The sequence below is a fragment of the Nicotiana tabacum genome, chromosome 12, assembly GCF_000715075.1.
Source record: "Nicotiana tabacum cultivar K326 chromosome 12, ASM71507v2, whole genome shotgun sequence".
NCBI lineage: Eukaryota > Viridiplantae > Streptophyta > Magnoliopsida > Solanales > Solanaceae > Nicotiana > Nicotiana tabacum.
In genome coordinates, this window is record NC_134091.1 from 73,285,281 (window position 1) to 73,292,020 (window position 6,740).

The following is a 6,740-nucleotide window of genomic DNA, read 5'->3' on the forward strand; positions in this document are numbered from 1 at the left end:
AACAGTCGCGCCTCTGCGCCCAAAAGACCACCAGACATGTGTACCTGCACAAAAATGTGCAGCAAATGTAGCATGAGTACGTAAATCAACGCGTACCCAGTAAGTATCTAGCCTAACCCCAGAGAAGTAGTGACGAGGGGTCGACATCGACACTTATTAGTGGTCCAATAACACAGTTATAATAAGAAGTAAACAGATATGGGGCAGAGTAACCAAATGAAATAAACAAGTGTAAATACGTGATACAATCCTCCTCTCTACAATAGACTCAAGCTCTCAATTAGCAATTACTTCCTCAACCAGAGCATATATATATAATGGACCTCACCAGATAGGTCGTCATAATTCAAATCAGGAAGACTCATATATACACTAACTTCTTGTCAAATATTACGCACGATTCCATGAGAGTATTTTATAGAAATGCCGAGGCGTACGGCCCGATCCCATCATAATTTGTGCACTGTCGAGGGTCGAACGACACGAACCATAGATGCATCTATTATACTGCCGAGGCGAACGGCCCGCTCCCATGAGAGTGTGGTACATAATCCTGCCGAGGCGAACGACCCGATCCCATTAGAATAAGAAGCTTTAACGGGTCCTTGACTCCACTCACGAATAAACGTGTGAGTTATAATTTTAAGGAAAACCTTTCGATGAAAACGCATAGCGCGGGTGAAATTCGTAAGAGGAACACAATTATTCCGTGGCAAATCATGAAACTTGTCAAATCTCTACAATAGCAAGTCTATCACTCTACGCACGCCTAGTTTCAAGTCGTAATGCGAAATAAAGGAATTAAACGAGCAAAAATAACCCTTATAGTACAATTATAGCATGGTGTGAACCTACGTCTACCCGGACAATAACATGAATTTAGCTAAGTACGGACTCTCGTCACCTTGTACGTACGTAGCCCCCGCAATAAGTAACACATAACAATTACATCACCTAGGGGTAGTTTCCCCCTCACAGAGTTAGACAAGAGACTTAAATCGCTCCGAAGTTCAATAATTGGCTCCAAAGCCTCTCTAACACCTCAAACTGATGCCCTCGATCCAAAACTAGTCAAATAAGGTGCAAACCAATTAAAATATACTCTAATACCCATAATCAATCAATTAAACAAATTCCCAACTCCGCTCAAAAATTCAATAAAAATCAACCCTCAGGTCCACGTGCTCGAATTTCGAAAATTTTCAAAAATAACATTACCCATAACATTACTAACTCATATATATAATTTATTCTCAATTCCATGCCCAAATTCGTGGTCAAAATCCAAAAATACCAACTTCTAGGTTTTCTACCAAAATCCCAAATTTTCACTAATTTTTCATGAATTTCCATGTTAAAATCTATATATAATCCAAGTATTTAACTTGCAATAGGTGGGAACCACTTACCTTGTGTTGCTTTGATGAAAATCTCCCCTTGAAGCTCTCCAAAATTCGTCCAACCAAATGAAAATGTGAGAGAAATGGGCTAAGTCCCGAAATATAACCCACTGCCCAATTCTTTCCTATTCGCGATCGCGGAATGACCCTCGCAATCGCGAAGGCCAAACAGCCCTAGACCAAAAATCTCTTCTTCGCGTTCGCGGTGGCCTTCCCGCATTCGCAATGCCCACTGCCACTCACCCTCCACGTTCGCGATTCCCCAGTCGCGTTTGCGTAGGCCAAAGGCCTCCTGCCCTATTTCCATCATCTCCTCTTCGCGTTCGCGGATAGGCCTCTGCGTTCGCGAAGGCCCACCTACGCATTCGCAGGCCCCTCTTCGCGTTCGCATAGGGCAAAATCCACCAGCCCAGAAATCCTTCACCGCGAACGCGTTCCTTCTCCCGCGTTCGCGAAAGACAACACCAGCATCAGCAAATCATCAACAGCTTTTCATCCAAATTTGGTCCGAAACCACCCCGAAACACACTCGAGGCCCCCGGGACTCCGTCCAATCACACCAACCCGTTCCACAACATAACACGGACCTGCTCGAGGCCTCAAATCATACCAAATAACATCAACACTACGAATTACGCATCGATTCAAGCCTAATGAACTATTGAACTTCTAACTTCCACACCTGACGCTGAAACCTATCAAATCACGTCCGATTGACCTCAAGTTTTGCGCACAAGTCACATTTGACATTACGGACCTACTCTAACTTCCGGAATCGAAATCCGAACCCGATATCAAAAGGTCCACCTCCGTTCAAATTTTTCAAAAACCTTCAAATTTTCAACTTTCGCCAGATGACCCCAAAATGACCTACGGACCTCCAAATCCACATTCGGACACGCTCATGCGACCAGAATCACCATACGGAGCTATTCCCATGCTCGGAATCTCAAACGGACATCGATAACATCAAAGTCCACCTCAAAACCAAACTTAGGAAATTCTAAAACCTTCAAAAAGCCAACTATCCACAATAAGCGTCGAAATGCTCCCGGGCGACCCGATACTCAACATAACATACGCCCAAGTCCGAAATCATCATACGAATCTATTGGAACCTTCAAATCTTGATTCCAAGGTCATTTACTCCAAAGTCAAACCTTAGTCAATTCTTCAAACTGAAGCTTCCGAAATGAGAATTTTCCTTCCTAATCAACTCCGAACTTCCCGAAATTCAATTCCGACCACACATGCAAGTCATAATACCTGAAGTGAAGCTACTCAAGGCCTAAAACCGCTGAATGACGCACTAGAATCAAAACGACTGGTCGGGTCGTTACATACCCATAGTCACACAAGTTCATATATGTGTTTGATTTTCAAATCCGAATCCAATTCGACTCTCAAATCTCAAATTTTTATTTTTCAAACATAGACAAAAATTCCCAAAATTTCTCTTAGATTCTAATGAATTTGATGTTAAATCTTGTATATAAGCATGAAATATAATTGAAAATTAATTAAAATCACTTACCCAAAAGTTTGGTATGAAAATCTCTCCACAAAATCGCCTCCTACCGAGTCTAGGGTTCAAAACATGGTAAAATGAAGCTAAGTCCCGAAGTACTCAGCTATAAACAAGCTGCAAATATCGCATTTGCGACCTGGGGTTCGCAAATGCGAACCCCGCAATTGCGGAAACTTGATCGGAAAAGCGACCACTGACCAACTCTGTTGACGTCGTAAATGTGACATAAAAGCTCGCTAATGCGAAGCTGGGCACCTCGCAAAAGCGACAGGAGAATCGCAAATGTGGAAAAATACCATGCCCAGGTGCCATTGCAAATGCGATCAACTTCTTCGTAAATGCAAGCTCAACAGTGCCACCCAACGTCGCAAATGCATAACCCTCCTCGCAAATGCGAATAAAATCTCGCATTTTGCGAGATCTGAAGCACCAGACCAAAACCAGCAAAACTAAAACTCTTCCAAACACTCCGAAATGCGTCTGAAACCCACCCGAGCCCCCGGGGCTCCACACCAAACATCCACACAAGTACATTAACATTATACGAACTCGCTCGTGCGATCAAAACATCAAAATAACATCTAGAACCACAAATCGGATACCAAACCAAATGAAAATCACCGTGAACTTCATGAATTGCTAGAAACACAACCACGCGTTCGAATCCTATCAAACCAACTCCGAATTACACTAAATTTTGCAGACAAGTTTCAAATGGCAAAACGGACCTATTCCAAGTATTGAAACCAGAATTCGAACTCGGTAGCCATAAAATCAAACCATGGTCAAACTTAGAAAAATTCTAAACCTTTAAATTGCCAATTTTCGCCAATTAGTGCCGAAACCTTCTAGAAATATCTAAATACAAATCTGGGCATACGCCCAAGTCCAAAATCACCATCCGGGCCTACCGGAACCATTAAAACTCCGATCCGAGATCAAATACACAAAAGTCAAACTTGACCAACTCTTTCAACTTCAAGCTTCTCAAGTAAGAGTCATCCTTCTAAATCAATTTCGAACCATTCGAAAATCGAAACCAACGATGCACGCAAGTCACAATACACCATGTGAAGCTATTCGTGACCTCAAACCTCCGAACTGAATGCAAATACTCAAACTGATCGGTGGAGTGGTCACACCAACCAATGCAATTAAAGGATGGTAACAAAATCATCACTTAGTATTCTTATTCTTACGTATAAATAAAGCTGAAACAGATACAAATCTTACCTTGAATATTTCAAAACTATCAAGAAGAGACCAACCATTGTCTTTCTGATTAGTGTGTCAGTGAGAGACAGAATCATGATGGTCATTTGTTTGGAAAAACAAAGTCATGTCTAATGAACAAGGTGATTGGCGTGGTCAAGTAGCTGGCTGTGAGTAGTATTCATCTCCCTTGCTATTATGACTAAAGCATTCATATATTTCCATGTCACTATATATTAAGCATAGACATTGATAAACGTTGTCAACTAATGGGAATGATTTATCATCTGCCAAGAAAGGTTGAATCCTCTTGTCTACTTCAATCCAACTACATCCAGGTTTTTTCCTCAATTTTAGCTCCTTCATCTTCAGTCTCAACTTGCGTACCTCATTCCATTTGTTCTGCGAAGCATACATTTTTTCAAAAACAACATAAGTGGATGGATCATCGACGTCCTTTTTAATAAGTACCTTTGCAACTTCTTCTCCAATCTCTCGTTCCTCATGCAAATGGCATGCAGAAAATAATGTGCTTAACAACTCAACATCCTCCCTGATGTGTGGGTTGCTCTGTAGAATTGCATAGGCTTCACGCAATCTTCCAGCACGCCCAAGAAGGTCAATAAGACACGAGTACTCTTCAGCTGATGGTTGGATGCCACAAACAGTGACCATTAAAATAAAATAATGACAACCTTCATCCACTAATCCTGCATGAGCACATGCAGAAATTACTGCAAGGAATGCAACTTTGTCGGGTTTTACATTAGAATGCAGCATTTCATTAAAGAGTTTTAAAGCTTCAAAAGCTTGGCCATGAGATCCATATGCCACAATCATTGTAGTCCATGATACCAGATCTCTCTCAGGCAACTCATCAAAGACTTGAAAAGCTTCACTTACGACACCACATTTAGCATACATATCAAGCAATGATCCCATAACAGTTTCATTGGATTCCAACCTATTGTCAATGATACACTTGTGGATCTCCTTGCCCTGTTCTAAGGCAGCCAACTGTGAACAAGATACCAAGGCACTCGTCAAAGTGATTGCATCAGGTTTTATCCCTGCCAATTTCATGTCATTATAGATGTCAAGAGCCTCCAAGTAGTATCCAGCTGACACATATCCGGAGATCATTACATTCCAGGCTTCCACACTCTTCTTTGTGATCTTACTAAAGACATTTTGGGCAGTCTCAGCTCTGCCACATTTGAAATATAAGTCAACAAGTGAAGCATTAAGAAAGACATCAGATCTTATTTTATTTCGAATTATATATGCATGAAGAAACTTCCCGTGCTGCAATTGAGCGGATTTAGAGCATGCCATTAATAAGCTGCTTAAAGTCACAGAAGACGGTCTCGTGTTTTCTTTGCTCATCCTTCTTAAAAGCTCAATGCATGATCTGGTATCACCTCTCAAACTATACCCAGATATCATGGAATTCCAGGAAACCAAACTCTTGACAGGGATTTGCTCAAACATCTCTTTAGCCTTCTCTAAGCAGCCACATTTCCCATACATGTCTACAAGAGCAGCACTTACAAAACCATCCAATGAAAACTTATCATTCACTAATTGCTGATGAATTCTCTCCCCTGTTTCCATATCCAAAAGCCTCGCACATGACGAGATTGCAGCCGTATAGGTAACCGAATTAGGCGTATATCCCAAACCCTTCATTTTCTCAAAGAACTCAAGCGCTTTGGCAAATAGCCCACTTTGATAGTAGCATGAAATCATAGTATTCCAACACGCAATGTCTCTTTCAGGCATTTCATCAAACAGCTGTATAGCTGAACCGAAAAAGCCGCATTTCGCGCACATACCGATCAGTGAACTTGTCACAACAACATCTGATAAAAGTCCACATTTAATCAGATGAGCATGTACCATTTGACCACATTGGACTTTTTCCAAACCACCACAAGCCTTGAGAACACTAGGAAAGGTGTAACTATCAGCTTTGAGATATGGGAAGTGCAACAGCTTCTCAAAGAGCTCAAGAGCTTCATTAGACCATTCCACAAAGTGATATCAAGAGGGTTTTCAAGATTTTGAAAAACAAGCTTAGCAGAATGGAAATCTTGGCAAGAGATGTATAGGTTAATTAGATTCTTGGAAAAAATAATGTTGCTTTGTAAGCCTAAAGTAACAATCTTTTGGTGCAAGAGTTTGCATTGCTTTAGCGATGTTGAACCATTAACGCCTGATTTCAAGAGAGACAAAATTTTCATGGAAGCCATAGAAATTCATTCAAAAGAGCTAGTAAATTCGTCTCAAAAGATCTCTTTGGCCGCTTAAACTAATTTTATGTGGAGTATTAAATGGAGTATTCAAGAGACGGCCCACGAGCGACAAGTTTAATGTTACGCTCCTAAATCTCTGTCATCAGCGCATACAAGATTTAGTTTAACTAGTTTTAGGGTGTACTCCATATATCAATGAATACAAAGTTTTTAGAAATCACATAAATATTGCACTAAGAATTATGTATTGTTGATCCTATTTAGCTAATACAATAAAGGAAGAAATTTTGCCCATAAAAGTCCTCAATCAATATAGTCAACTTATAATTTAGTCCGAATTTTACA

The 6,740-nt window shown here is 40.7% G+C and overlaps 1 pseudogene; it reads right to left on the reverse strand.

Moving 5' to 3' along the window:
* Positions 1-2,997: 2,997 nt before the first annotated feature.
* Positions 2,998-6,537, reverse strand: LOC142166892 (pentatricopeptide repeat-containing protein At5g27110-like; annotated as a pseudogene).
* Positions 6,538-6,740: the final 203 nt, after the last annotated feature.